Genomic DNA, 16,229 nt, shown 5'->3' with positions numbered 1-16,229 from the left:
TTGCTTGTGTGTCTGCTTTGCAGGTGTCAGCTGCTCAGGCAAGATGCTATTCTGAGAGCCCAATAATGTACCTGTGTGTGTCTGTGTTTGGATTGTGGTCGTGGCAGGTCTATGGGAGACTGGTACTGTATTCACTGTAGTATCCTACTCCACCTGACAGGGAATGCCAGTGCTGTATAAACAGAGCTTAGCCCCCAGTTTGGCTATGTGGTTGCATCTCTCACATGTGTTGTACATGTATGGGAAGGGGAGAGGGTTGTCTGTGTACATGAGGCAGCTGTAACAGTGCCACATGACTCACAGATTCACCCACTGGATCTGAGAGTAGATCGACAGGTGACCTTTGCACATGCTACCATAGCATTGTGACTCCCACACTAAGTAATGACACATAGGGCCAATGGGGAACAAGGTACTCAAGGTGACTATGTGAGGGTATAGTGCTCCTGAATTGTTAGTGCTGGCATATATGAATGCTGTCTTGAGCAAATGTGAGGTACATCATATGCAATGTGTTACAGGCAAGCTACATGCAAACAGGACAAACAGTGACGTTCTGTCAAGTGACACATGGACATCAGTACAGTAAGCAACACAGATGTCACTAGGGATCCACAGAGGCACTGTATATCTGCACCACAGGTGGAATCAGTGTTTCAGGAGCATAACAGGCAAACATGCATACAAACAAAGCTACAGTCAGCAGGCCTGTATGTAGACTATGCTACAACAAACAAGGTGTACGACTTCCAGTATGTAACAGTGCATATATGGAGGCACTCTAAGCCAGTACCCAGACATTCCCAGGTAAGACAGACTGGGTCCAGCTGCAACTCCCACAAGTGTATAGACCACGTACCTTCGTAATGTTGAATAACTGGCCTGATACCCAAGTGCTCATACCTGTAATAATACACATGTCAAATAACAGACACTGAGCCCTCACTCAGCAGTTCCAGATGTAGTATGATGTATGCTACCTGTCCTGGCACCACAGTATCCTTGACATCTATGGACACTCTCCCTCCTGTCATAGTTAGTTCTGTGTTTTGGTGCTGTTATGCATGGTATGATGTGTGACCTTGTAGTGCTAGTGTGCTCTTGTGAGCCCTGAACCTGCTGTGTAGTACTGCACAGATATCAACATCCTGAAACATCTGCATTGCAGAGTGGTGTGTGGACAGCATGCATCTCGCAGTTCACATGGCCATCATTGAGTATCAATATGTACATTGTTGTATCTCCTGTGCTACCTATGTAGGTGGCCATCTCTTCACAGCCTCACCACCAGTATGCAAAGATGTGCAGACAGAACACTGTGGTAATTAGTATGGGTGTACAAAACAATACAATGACATTCATACTGTAACTGCATCAGGCATGCTGGTATATACCCAAAATGCTATAATTACACTGTACTGTTGTCAACATCATACTATTACAATAAGTCTATGTAGTCACCCTGTGCATCAGCACCATGTTAACCTGTTCCTGCACCGATCTTACAGATTGCAGGAGGTGGCACAGTTTCATCATATGCACAGGGTGTGTACCTGGTATGCCTGAGTCTGCCACTGATACAACCAATTGACATGTCTGTGTGTGTGTGTTGGTGAGGGACAGCAGTACAAGATGGGGCAATGTTGATGCAGTGTGTGCGTGTATGCGGTAGCCCATGGTGTTATCACTTTGCATGTGTGTATGAATGCACACAGTCCCACCTCATGGCTGCCATATACAGGTGTTTGTGGACAGCTGCAGACTGTACCTGCCAGGACATACAGATCACTGTCTGTGGCCACGGACACAGTACCTGTGTCTGGCAGGGGTGCTACGGACCGTATCAGGTACCAATCCAGACTGGGTACTGTCATCAGAAGCAGGTGTTCATTGACTGGAGACAGGTCCATGTTGGGACTGTCCAGCACCACGTGCACGTGGTCTCCTGGGGCGGTCTGATGACAGCACAGACCCAGCATTGCTGGGGCTGCTGCTGGCACTATGTGAGCGGCCGCAGCCCTGTTGTCGTCCGCGACGGCTGCCAGCTGCTGCTGTTGCTGGCATACGTCCACGTCGACGCCTCAACCATCCACCATTGCCCTGGCTCATGGACATATATTTGTGGAACAGATCTAATGTGTCCCCCCAACATCTGTCAATGACCTCGGTGAAGTTGCGGATGGCAGCCGCAACATCACGCATACTGTCACTCATGGTTGTGCGACATGCTCTCAGCTCCCTCAGACCCTGTCTGGTGTACCGTTCCATATGTGACTGTGCCTGCATTACAGCCCGGAACATAGCTGGGGTTGACAGACCTCTGTGGGCACGTCAGGGGAGGTACACCCACGAATGCTCCCACGAGAACCCATGGACGTCTGCCTGTGTGGTACCGTGTCAGGGCCCTGGCCATGGCTGCAGTGTGGGGATGCATGTGCCACCGGTACCACATTACCCTGGTCAATACCCACTGTATCCTGTCCATCACCTAGGGACATTGGTGACAAAGTATGTATTGGCAGGATGACTGTGCGCATAGATGGGGTCGACAGCTGAGTAGTGTCAATTGGCTGACCAATGACGGACCCTGGCACACCTACCTGTGCCATTACACAGGTATCATCATCACTATCCACAGCAGCTGATTCAGGTTCCCTGCTGCATGACACCAGAGCAGCACCAGAACCTGTGGGAGTAAGACAGGAAACACAGTTTACAATGTGTACACAATGCCACCACTGCTGCACACATGCACACATGGGCACATGCACACATGCACACATGCACACATGCGCACATGCACACATGCACACATGCACACATGGGCACATGCACACATGCACACATGCACACATGGGCACATGCACACATGCACACATGCACACATGCGCACATGCACACATGGGCACATGCACACATGCGCACATGCACACATGGGCACATGGGCACATGCACACATGCACACATGAACACACCTCAGTATATGAGATATCAACCCACAAACACACCTGCAATCAAACACATTGCACTACTGCTTCAGCCTATTATTACTATTAGTATACAGAGTAGTGAAGGTAATGGTATTACACACTCACCAGCATGGATAGGCTGCCTTGCTGTTACACCAGAGGGACCTGCGGAAAAGAGACATTCATCGTCAGTGGGCACAACTGTGCCATTGATACTGTGGGCATGTTACAGTTCAGTAGTGCAACAGTTAGCTTCCACAGGTGTACTGTAGATAATGAGGTTATCACTAATGCACAATAATTACCAAGATAATAGCTACAAATCGAGGACACACCCTACACATGCATAACCTAACAGTGTACAGAATGGTCACTATACACATGGCATGTTACCTTCACGCTCTGTGTCCTGCTGCTGTGTGGCTCCAGCCTCCATCATTACACATGTAAGCTGTTGTTGTTGCTGCTGTGCTGGAGCCACAACACTCAGGAGTAGTCCCTCCAGTCTGGTGATGGGGGGGTGTCTAGCCACCCCACCACTTGTGGCAAGCTGCTGCCTGTGGATATCCGATGCATGCTGACAGACATTTCTAATTAAATCACTGCAGTGATGGCGTATCTGCTCATATGTCCGGTTATGTGTGCCTATGTCATTTACCCGACAGACCAGGTCTTGCCACAGTGCAGCCCTCTCCTGCTGGTTCTGGCTGGTGCGGGAAAAAAGTACAGTGAAATCCCGCACCAGGCTCCGGTGTATCTCCTCCTCTTCTGCAGCGGAGTAGACTGGGTTCCGCTGGTGAACCATGTCCCTGAAAAGGAGAAGGGAAATATGTCAGCAATATCTGTCAACAGACTATAGCACACATAATACACATTATACTTGACTGCAGTGATATAACTTAGGCACCATATATAGCATCTGTCTGTCTATTGGGGGATACATATGTACATGACCAGATATCAGTGCTCATCCGACAACTGTGCAACAGTACCTGGCACACTCCATACAACAGACTAGTATACTGCAGCAGTCAACGCACTGTTTCAGGTACAATACACAACCTCACACTGGGGGTTTGAATCAAGGTACTGTATGGGGAACATTATCAGCCCATGCACTGCACACAATGCACGTTACATATTTCACTGGTACTGCACACTACTCTTGCTTGCCATAACCCTACCTACACCACAGTGACATACAGGGTAACACAGCACAACATATGGCAATGTAGTATGTGTTGATCGCAATACCCCACACACCTGTCTCTGGCCTCACACCAAGGACACACACTACCATGACAGACAGACAGTCATGGTGAGCAATCACACCAGTACACAACATGCACCCAGTCACTAGCACACTCATTCCACCTCACATATTCCGTTTGCAATGTGTTAATGGGTGTGCATTGCGTCCTAGGTAGGTAGTGTGCTTTTGGACCTGGGCCTACAGCAGCATACTGTTATGCTACCCTGCCCCTTGTGACACAGGTGTTATAATCGTACCTGCTCCTTACAAACAGTTACACAGGGTGACTCATATGGCATATTACCTATCAGCATAACATTCAGCAGGGGTATGTCTGACATCTACTCATGGGGAGGCTTGCTTCTTAATTCTGTGTGGTCTACTACAGGGTATGTCATATCTGTGGGTAGGGTCCCATACCTCCACCATGTGCTCTATACTGCAGTGACAAGGAAGACAGACGTAGGTAATTTGTGGTGTGGATGTTGGAGGTGTTACCATGGTTGCGAGACAACTGTCATGGGTGTGACCGAACTATGTATATCCAGCAGTGGTAACCTCTATATAGGTAGTCTGTGTGCACTCTGTGGTGTTTGAGTGCATTGACACAGTTACTTGCATATGTCTGTGTCCTTCACCATATCTGTAGCTGTCATGGGAGGTACATACCGTGTAGGACATTGTGGGGTGTGGAGGGGTACAGTGACCTACATGTCCATAGCTGACACACCATGTCCGCTGACACATTCCATATACAGGTATTACAGGACTAGTGTGCCACTGTGTGTATCGATGTGGAGCCTATTGTACACTTGTTGACCCTGTTCCCCCCTGACACATGCAGTGGTGTGCAGGCATGTACATATGTGGTGGTTACTGGTGTCAGTGTTTTTGAATGGGGTATGGTACTCCAGTATCCACACTGGTGTTCACTTCATGCCTGTGACACCAGGCACCTGTAGCAAGACATCTGCACACATGTGCCTCACATAGTCTATATATGTATATATATATATATATATATATATATATATATATATATATATATATATATATATATATATATGTGTGTATATATATGTATTGATATATTTATATCTGTATATGGATATATATCTGTTTGTATATATGTATATATCATATGTATATCTAGATGTAGATATATACATATAGATGTGGGGAGAGAGGGGGAGAGAGTGAGAGAGAGAGAGACACAGGGTGAGTGTGAGTGGGTGGGACAGAGAGTGAGAGATAGTCATATACAGACATATCTGTTGTCAGTCAGATCTGTCTGTATATGTGTAAGTCTCTACAGATATCTATATATGTATGTGTGTATTACATATATCTGTACATACATATTCTACCAATCTCGATGTCTGTGCAGTACGTGAGAACCTGGTTCAAGGCTCCTGAGAGCACACCGGCGGTACAAGGCTTTACCCCGTATCATGCATTTTGGCCCCAGCACTCGGGACAAAACGAAAAGGGAGGGGGTGTGTCCATATTCATGGAGGACACACACACCTCCAGGTTAGTGGCAACACATGAAGCATTACAGACCATCCAGGTGCAGATAACCACAGGCAAACCTGCTATACAAATGGTAGCATGTTACAGACCACCATCCCGATCTCAGGGACCACAGTCGGCCTTCCTGTAGACATTGGAGGATATGAATGTCCCACCACACACCATCATATTGGGATAGTGCGACTACCCAAACATACACTGGGTGCATTATTCTACCCCAAACACCCTAGCCCAAAGGTTCCCTGTATTCACTATGTCAAATGCAATGGAACAGCTAGTCACCTCTCCCACAACAGGAGATAATATACTAGACCTGATCATCACAAACATGGGGACAATGTGCTACACACTGGAAGTATACCCCTCACTAGTCACATATGACCACAGACTAATCACCCTGGATATACATATCCCACCTCCCCCACAACACAACAGACTACAGTGGGAAACCTCTCACATGCTGACTTTACACGTCTTATAACTGAGTTGGGATCCTTAATGCCCACTGGGCCAGTATAATCCACTTCCCACAATGCAGACACCCTCACATATGCTTCTACAGACACCTCCAAGAATGCATGGATCATGCAATCACAAATGGAACCATGACCCTCTCCACCAAGGACAGGCGTCCTGTCTGGTGGACCCCAGCATTGAACAACTTGTATAACAACAGATGGTAGCTACTGCACGGCAGAGCATACTTCCATAGAGCTACGGCATCTCTCATCAGCAGTAGTAGACAGATAAGTTTTGTTGTACAAACATGCAAGGCCAACAATGAGAGGGACATCGCTATGGTCACTATAGATAACCACAAGGCCTTCCTCTGCTATGTTACACACCTGGGTAGGAACCCTCAGTTGTGTTCACAGTTAGTTCACAGTGACATACGCTACACTGAACACACAGATAATGCCAACAGTCTGGCAGACAGGTTCAGTGCAAGTTTCTACACTCCCTCACCCACACATGTGGAATTACTTATCCCAGCTTACTGTAACCTCCCTGTCATCTCAGATGTCCAGCTGGGAACCACCCTCAGTGGAGCTGTAAACACAGCAGCAATGGGACCCAACGGTATTGCAGGTTGCATGCTACGTGAACTGCAAGAGGAGCTACACATGCACATTACATGCTATTCAGCCATAGCCTTACTACAGCATATGTACCTGGACACTGGCATACAGCAACAGTAGTCCCACTCCACACAGGAGGCACCTCTACAGACCCTGGTAACTACCGCCCCATATGCTTAACCAGCCTGGTCTGCAATACTATGGAAAGGATCATTATGGTACCCATACACAGAGACATTGGGGAATTAGACACTTGATCCCACCCGGTTTGGCTTTGTAGAGGGCAGATCCTGCCTTATGAACCTGGTTGACCTTTTCAAATCAGTCACTATAGCCATTGCTGAGGGCATAGCGGTCCATACAGCCTACCTGGACTTGCCTACAGCATTCGACACAATACCTCACTCTGCCATCATAGACATGATCAACAGCTAACATGTAAATCCATATGTCACATGATGGGTTGCAAACCAGCTTACGGATAGAAACCCTATAGTCAACCTCACTGTTGCCATGTCAGACTCAGAGCCAGTCACATGTGGTGTCTCACAGGGCTCTGTCCTGGGACTATCCATGTTCGGAATATCATTCTCAGATGTGGAAGCAGACATGGGAGGGTAGTGGCTGACAATGTTCAAAGATGACTGTATACTAGGCACCATAGGCAATACACCTGCTGACGCATACATCTTACTGACAGGCCTCACGGACACCAACAACTCGTGGTGGAGTCATGGCCTGACACTGCATGCCACATAATGTATACTCATACCCTTTTGGACGGACAAGGTACCTACATATTATCACATAGACAATAACCCACTGAGTACAGACAAAGTAATCGGAGACCTGGTGACACTGTGCAATGCTGACCTCTCATTTGACACCCACATTGCCAAAGTGGTTGGATGGACTTCCTACCTTGCCCACCTTATCATGAAGGGATTCACATCCACATCAAAAGGGGTCATTGTACCCTTATACTCCTCCCTTATCAGGCCCATGACTGTGTACTATGACCCATTTGGTATGTACCTCACCTGGCACTTGCAACAGCTAGGGGGACCCCATGAGTACATCACCAGGTGGATCAAGGGTCTGCAACAACTGTCATATGCTGCCAGACTAACGTAACTCATGCTCTATTCCATAGCATACTGCCTACGTAGGGGTGATCTGTGCCTGATGTAGTAGCCCATGTCCAATGTGGTAGTGATGGACATGTTCCACCTCATACAATCCAAATCCATCAGAAGCACAACAGCTATGGATTTAAACCTCAGCACACATATGAATAGGACATACTGTAGGGACAGATCCATCACTAAGAGGCTTCCCATACTGTGGAACAGGATCCCAGTTCATGTTAGGCAGAGACCCTCATTGACACTCTTCATGTGCATTCTTGACAAGTGGATGGGAGATCATAGGTTTACAGCAGGGGTCTTCTCTGTGTCACTACTAGACAGAGGCACAGTACACTAATGCTATTATGTAGGGGGATCTTCACTCTGTCACTACTATACAAAGACGCAGGTTTCTAAATCTATTCTATACACTGTCTGCAGATAGCGTAGTACTATACTATGCCACTGTGAAACTATATCTGTCTATGTATTTCTACATCCCTCTCTATCTATGTATACACATATGCATATTATATATATATATATATATATATATATATATATATATATATATACATACATATCTCTATATACATACGTATACACATGTTAGATATCAATCTATCTATATATATATATATATATATATATATATATATTCCTTTTTAGGTCCACATATGTATACACACAGTAACGTACTGCTGAACACCCATTACTGTACCACCTACTTGTACATTGCACTGCAACCTACATTGCTATGTGCACATAGCTACCATCACATGCATATGCATGTGGAGCCTTCAGTGACAGTTTCAGTATGTCCCCGTCCCTGTGCACATCCTCATATACATAGATACAGACCAATAACACATCCGGAGGGTTCACAGTATGTAGAGTATTATAGTAGTACTTTACATTACCTGTATTTGTTGCAGCTGTTTGTGTAGGCTTGCAGTTGCTTGGCCTGCTGTCTGCCTCCTTGCCTTGATGTTTCCGGTTTGTTATTTCTTTCTCTTTCTTTCTTTCTTTCTTTCTTTCTTTCTTTCTTTCTTTCTTTCTTTCTGTCTTTTTTTTTGTTTTCTCTCTCTCTCTCTCCCTCTCTCTCTTTACCTCCAGCGGGTGAAATGACAGTATTGCATGTGTGGACTGGGAGTACAGGATGCTTTTGTAGGTATCTGCACATGTCCATGTGATGGTCTCTGCACCAATTTTTAGCCAGCATTTACTAATTGCATGCAGCCTGTTGTGTAGTGATTGCAGTTCTCACTGTGATTACAGGCCTGTGCTAAAAAAAGGTCTGTTAGGTAGGCATAGCCCTTTCAGATTATCAGGGTGGGGACCATGCTGGTTTGCTGTGGACACTGTTCTGTGAGTGTAAGGGTTGGTATGTCTCTCATATTTCAGGCTGTGTTGTAGACACTGCAATGCATGTAAGCTATTGTTAGAACATTTGGCAGGGTGTCAGTGGGGCACAGTTGACATTTGTTTTCACATCAGGGACATCCCTGTAACTCAGTCACAGTTGCTATGTCTGAACTCTTAACTATTCAACTATGGCTGTGTTTATCCTGCTCTGAGTATGTGTGTGGCTTGCCAGATGCTACTGTGACATTATTACCTAGTAGCTACCAACTAGCATGACTGTTTCTCAGCACACAGTACTATTTTACAAATCCACTAGATTTCACAGTAAATATACATGACATGCTTTGTGTACTAGACTTGTATATTCCCTTTAAATTAATTCCTACTATTTTATGATATATTTATTTCAGCACAATGTTTTTGTATAGCACTCATGGCTTAGTGGTAAGTCATGCAGACTAGTGTTTCCAAGGTCCTGTGTTCGAGACTGAGGGATGTATTTTTTTTTGCTGCTGAGAAAACTACAGGCCTTGTCATTCAGAGTGACTAAGGCACTTTTAAGCAGTTGTAAGCGGGTTAGTGCTGGTTTGCACGGAGGTCATGCATGCGCACTGCCGCTTAGCTTCGCGCACACACACTTAGCTAAGCACACAGAAGCGCACACCCGCTTGCTACTGCTTAAAAGTGCTTACTCTCACGCACACCCGTGCTATTTTCTTTGAAAGAAAACAAAATGGGGAAATAGGAAAGTGGTGAAAAAGGGGTCACAAAGAGGGCAGAACAGTAGGGAAACAAGCTCGGGTTTGCAGGAGGGATGTAGGTAAGGCCCATAGCTGCCCATTTCTTTGTCAGCAACAGCTGTGCATATGTTTGTAATTTGGTGTGACATTTGAAACCTTACACCCCTGAGAGATGTGTAAGGACAACAATAATACTTGTTGTACAGCCAATTGTAATTGACATTTTACATGTCCAGCAGACATGTGTGCAAAATGGGCAGCTATGTATGGGGCATAATTTTTTTGTGGGTACAGAGTGCCCTTTTTTTTTTTTTTTTTCAGGTGAGAGTGGTATGTCAGGTAGAGGAAGTCGGTATAACTGGGGAGGTAGGTTGGGTAGGTTAACAGACAAGACAAACAAGACGCATACAGGGGCAGTGTATGACACATGTGGGGGGGTTACACAATTGACGGGGACGGATGTTTGGATATCTTGAGTCCATGAGCCCACAGATGGCAACAGTTGAACTGAGAACCCCACCCATGGGCAGTTGCCACTGTAACTTCACTGCCTAGGACAGGGCTGTGCTGGGGGCTGTGTAGGCCGGGCAGCAGGCACGCCCGTGAGTTGTGCCACCCGTGCCTCAAGCTGGCATAGGGGTCCAAGCACAGTGTGCTGGATCTCCCTACACACCACAGTCCGGATACTACAGAGGGTGAGTGGATGTTCTCCTGCAGCCACGCTTGCAGAGGGGGGAAGAGCCCCATTCCCTACAGCGCTTCCACCCGCATGTGGCACGGGGCCACCGGAGGAGGGTCCAGCCTTGGCACTACTGCCAGGTGGACTCGCCAGCTGAGGTGGGAGAGGTGGGTCCGCTGGAACCCGCCTTCCCTGTCGTCCTGTGTTTTGTATTATGTTATGACAGTTTGGGTTAGTAACGTACAATACCATTCACAATTAGTTGTAACAGCATGCATTAGTATTTCCATTAACCAAACACCCATATATTCAAGCCATTGAACAGCAAGCATAACACATGCATAATTTGAACAGCAATACACAATCCAACAACATGCAGGGTTGATTGATGGCAACAGACCATCAGGTTTGGATGTATGAACAGGGCAGATGCATCAACGTACATGCAAATATGTATGAACCAACAGGACAAATGTCCAGGGGTGTTAATTGTGATTGCACATAGCAATTTCACGTGGAATGGATTATACGTGGTTATAGAGTAGGGTGAAGAAATATTTAACACCTTCAAATACCAACACATATGCTGTACATTTCTACTAGCTGCAGATATATACACACTACAGTTCTGCCTACAGCTTCCTATGTGATTACTTCAGGTTGGTGATAGTAATGTTACTGCTACATCAATATACATTTCATTTTTATTCATACACATTCATATCTGGCTGTGTTCAGCTACATCATCCTGCTACATTTGCTTTATATAGCTATAGACAACTGTGGATGTTTGGTATTTCAGACAACCATACTATCTGCATATTGCAGACTGAGAGCAACATATCCAGATTTTGGGACGTACATTCCAGCTGCCGTACTGTTTTCAACACATGTTACTGTTTGGTTCTGCCTGTCACATTCATTTCATTCTGTACTGACTGCAGTATACTTTATTCAGGAGTTATTACTACTTTATTGGTGGATTCATACCTCTTTCTCACACTCTCTCACTTGCTTTATTTTTACAATTCAGGATGGTACTTAATTCTAGGCTTTATTGACATGTTTTACCTGTAGTTATAACAATCCTTTCCAACAGTCTCACTTATGTCATGTTTCTGTATTTCAACAGGGATATATTTCACACATGTGTTTTACTCAGCTTCTGCAGCTGTACTTTTCAGCCTGCTGCAGGTTATGTACTATTATATTACAGGTGGGACATCTTTATTTCAGACTTGTTTCATTTTTATGTTTGGATTACAGGCTGCATCACACTTTTGTAATCAAGCAATACTTGCAAACCCTCTTACACTGTTACTTGCACATTTTATTAATTAATGACTACACTGCACTCTTTTGCTAACTGTCATACTTATATATTTATTTACAGTTACAGGGAGAGAATTACTGACCTGCCTGGTGACGCAACCGCACCAGCCTATCACCATAGGCTCGATGGTTCGCAGAACAGACACCTGCAGCTGTAATATAAATAAAGTAATATTGGAATACACATCTCCATAATATCAGCTAGGTTAATTTCTTACATAAATAATTACATGTAACTTACTCAGTAGTGGGGCGTTGGGCATTTGCCGGGCCTCCTGGATCCAACGGTTCAGTTGGTCCTGCTTCCGTCTCTTCAGGTCCGCATGGTGGTGACGGACCTGCTCACCAGTCCTTGGTATTCCTGTGGCACTGGTGAGATCATGAGCCAAACGGTCTCACGCCTCAGCCCTATATGCTCCCCACAGGACCTGGCCCTGCATGAGTTGGGCCTCATGATTATGGACAAGGAGCCAAACCATATATTTGGACTCCTCAATGCCCCACCTCTGTGCTCGGAAGCAACTACCCTCACCTACACCTGACATCCTGGCTGCAAGTCAGTTCTACAATCGGTTATGCTGTGTATTCCCACCTATGGGGCTTATATATGCCATTTTTCCCGCACTTATCTGTGATTGGCCATTTTGGAATTGTATCAGCTTCACAAAACCTGCTTTGTCATGCTCCTCTTTCTATTCATTCCTATATATATGCTTTTACTGCATTGCTAAGTGAAACTGTCATGGCTTAGTGGTTCAGTACTTTGACTATGGTGCATGGTATCCTGGGTTTGAACCTGGCCATTGCTTTTTATATTTTATGACTGTCTACACAGGCTAGGAGGTGTGTCTGTGTAAAGGCAGTTTTGATACAGCTTGCTCAACGTTGCCCGTCGGTTAGCTTGTTGGCACGGTGCGCTGCTCCGCACAAACGGATCATGCTGGTTTATGAGTCGTTTGGCTGTCAGCACACATATTACGCTCAGCTCTGCTACGGGCACACAGTTTCAGCGTGTTAAAACGCTGCTCAACCCCAGGCACTCATTTTACACCTATTAAACCACTGCTCACCTACGGGCACTCATTTTACACCTGTTAAAACACTGCTCACCTACGGGCACTCATTTTACACCTGTTAAAACACTGCTCACCTACAAGCAGATATCCTCAACTTGTTAGACTGTAGCTCAGCTATGGGCACATCTCTCATTTTTTTTTTTTTTTTATCTCACATTTCTTCAAAATACATGGCCCATTTCATTACATTTTACATAAAATATAATTTTATATATGTACATATATGTCAGGGACTTGTTTCGTGCTTATTTCACTAAAAATAAAAATTGATGTTGTGGGGGCTCGAACCATGACTGCCTCCTCTACAGCCGACGTCTCTACCGCTACGCTATTGCTTCTTGGCTTACTTTGCATATTTAGTTCTTATATGCTTTTCCACTGACTGCTAACTGTGGCTAAGCACCGGGCATGCCCGCGAAAACGAGCGCACTCACGGGCAAACATCTTTCAACTTATAAAAAAAATATTAGATGTTCATTTCTACATTTTATGTTCATAGTCTGTGGGGGCATGTGTTGTTTTGTGTTTATTCACATTTACACGGACTCTATCGTGGGGGTTTACTTTCGGGACTTTTCCTCTTCTGGGGGCATGTCCGTTTGCAGGGCTCGCCCTACGGACATGCCCCCTACTGTCTTACATGGACCGTGTTAGCCTTAGGTGTGATTCAGCATGCCCTCATGCATATGCATGACATGCTGACATCACACCGTTTAACTGCAGCCTCCGTGTAAGCCTTGTAACTCATACACAGAGGCTTTGTGAATCCTGCCCTATATCCCTTCAAAAATTGGCCTTTACTCAACTTATGATATATAACAATGCATATTACACACCCACTATCCTACATAAATTTAACTCTAAAAACTCTCCAAATTGCTCACATTGTAAAGATAAACTGCTGAACTTCTCCACATGTTCTGGAGCTGTAAATGTGTATTCAAACTTTGGAACTCCCTGAGATTGCAACTGCAAAAGATGGGCTACCAAACATTGACAGTCACCTGGGAATTTATGATTTTACACATTCTCCCAGATAATATACCCAAAAACCAAGCAATCATTCTAATCAATATTTTCCTCTTAATGAAACTATATATAGCTACCAACTGGCTTAACCCAAACAAGAACTCTTGGGAGAGCTTTAGAATATTGGCAATTAAACATATACTAGCCCATAAACTCATAATAAACAAAGGAACCCAAAATTCCAAACACTACAAACACTGGGAACAGATCTTTAACATTATACTTGCATAAACTACCAATCATAGATTTAATACAGCATGCTCAAGAAATCCCACTTCATCATGCAGAAATAAGCTCAGATATAGGTACTGACGTATAAGACTTCATCCAGAGGAATCATATGAAGATAACCTGTTCTATGCTATTAAACTATGAAAGCATCTATGTACATAATGTAAATAAGATTAGTTGTTTTGCTTTAGGTATGATTTATTATAATCTGAATGTAAAAGATATATATAACACTCATCTATAGATGTTTGTAGATATAAACTTCTTAATTCCTCTTTTTTTTCTTCTTCTATATGCATTGTTGAAAAATAAATAAACATTATTGAAAAAAAAAAGGGTAATGCCATCCCAAAAAATGTGTGTTTCATACTACATTAGTAAGAACTAAATATATGCATATACATATAAGTAATCAATATAAAACATGAGTGTATATGTGGCTACGCATGTAGAAAGGTATGTATGATAATAATGTCAATTTTGAAACATTGATGTATACACATTTTCATTTAAATAATGGTCTGGTGGATGGCAAAATGGGTCTGAATGGACATTTGCCACTCAAGCCCATTTTAAAAGCCAGACCAGACTGGATTTTTCTCAGCATATTTATATTTGGTTTGCATGGGGGTTGTTAATCCTACTAGGAGGTGCATTGTGCTGTTTTATAAATAATTCCTAAATTGATTATAATTACTAAGTTAAAAGTGGAAAAGTGTTTAACTGTGTTATGACTTCCAGTACTACACACACATCAGACAGATATGTACTCTTGACACAGGGAAGTATGTTATTTGCTGTTAGCCTGTGAAATGAAGGCAGGTGAGGAACACTGATGTAATATGACATAACGCAGCATTAATGTGGATTATTACTTTCAGACCTGTCACACACAAACAGCTTTGCACGTTGCATAGGAACTAGGCAAATGTGACATTGTTTACACACACACACACACACACACACACACACACACACACACACACACACACACACATATATATATATATATATATATATATATAGATATAGATATATATATAGATATAGCAATATGATATATCTGTCTGATGTTTGTGTGGTCTGCATTGCTCTGAGTATCAGTCATCTCTGCATGTAATTTAGATTAGAAGTCCAGTATTTAAGCTTGGATGACTTGTATTTTGTATGTTACTGTAGTATTACATTTGTTTGGTTATAGGTATTCTGTTCTATTGTACTTTTAACAGTTCTTGACGAGGGTCTGTTAACATAGGTTACCAAAGAATTCCTTTGAAACGTGAATAACAGCAGGTAAGTAGTGTGCATAGCTGAGGCATAGCCTTGCTCTCTTAATTACAGATATCTGTAGTTAGCTGAAGTGTTTCTGTGTTTTGCAGTGCTCTGAGTATCAGTCATCTCTGCATTTAATGTTGATTTGAAGCTCTTTAGTTAAGCTTTGTTCACATATATTTTGTATCATATTGCAGTATTGTATTTCTTTTGTTACAGGTTTTCTGTTCTGTTGGAGTTGTAAGGGTTCCCCCTTGTTGTGTTCAAATATTTGTTGGCATGTGACTTGGCCACCTCTACTACTAATCTCATTTTGAACACACCTCCCAGTTGTATCTCATCAGCTTATCCTACTGAGTAGACAGATATCATTAGGGAGCCCACCCCTGCCCCCTTCTTTTTTCAACCAGACATTATCATGTTTGATTCCTTCCCAAGTAACTTATAAACAAAAACATGTTACTGTATTTCTGTCTATTCCAACTGTATCACTTCAATTTGCTGTCACTGCCTGTTCTTACATGACTCAATTGCACTTATTCTGC

Source organism: Protopterus annectens, chromosome 3.part0 (genome assembly GCF_019279795.1).
Source record: "Protopterus annectens isolate FY-2018-M chromosome 3.part0, PAN1.0, whole genome shotgun sequence".
NCBI classification, from domain to species: Eukaryota; Metazoa; Chordata; order Ceratodontiformes; family Protopteridae; genus Protopterus; species Protopterus annectens.
The sequence above is the reverse complement of the archived record's forward strand: the minus strand, read 5'-3'. Positions refer to the sequence as shown.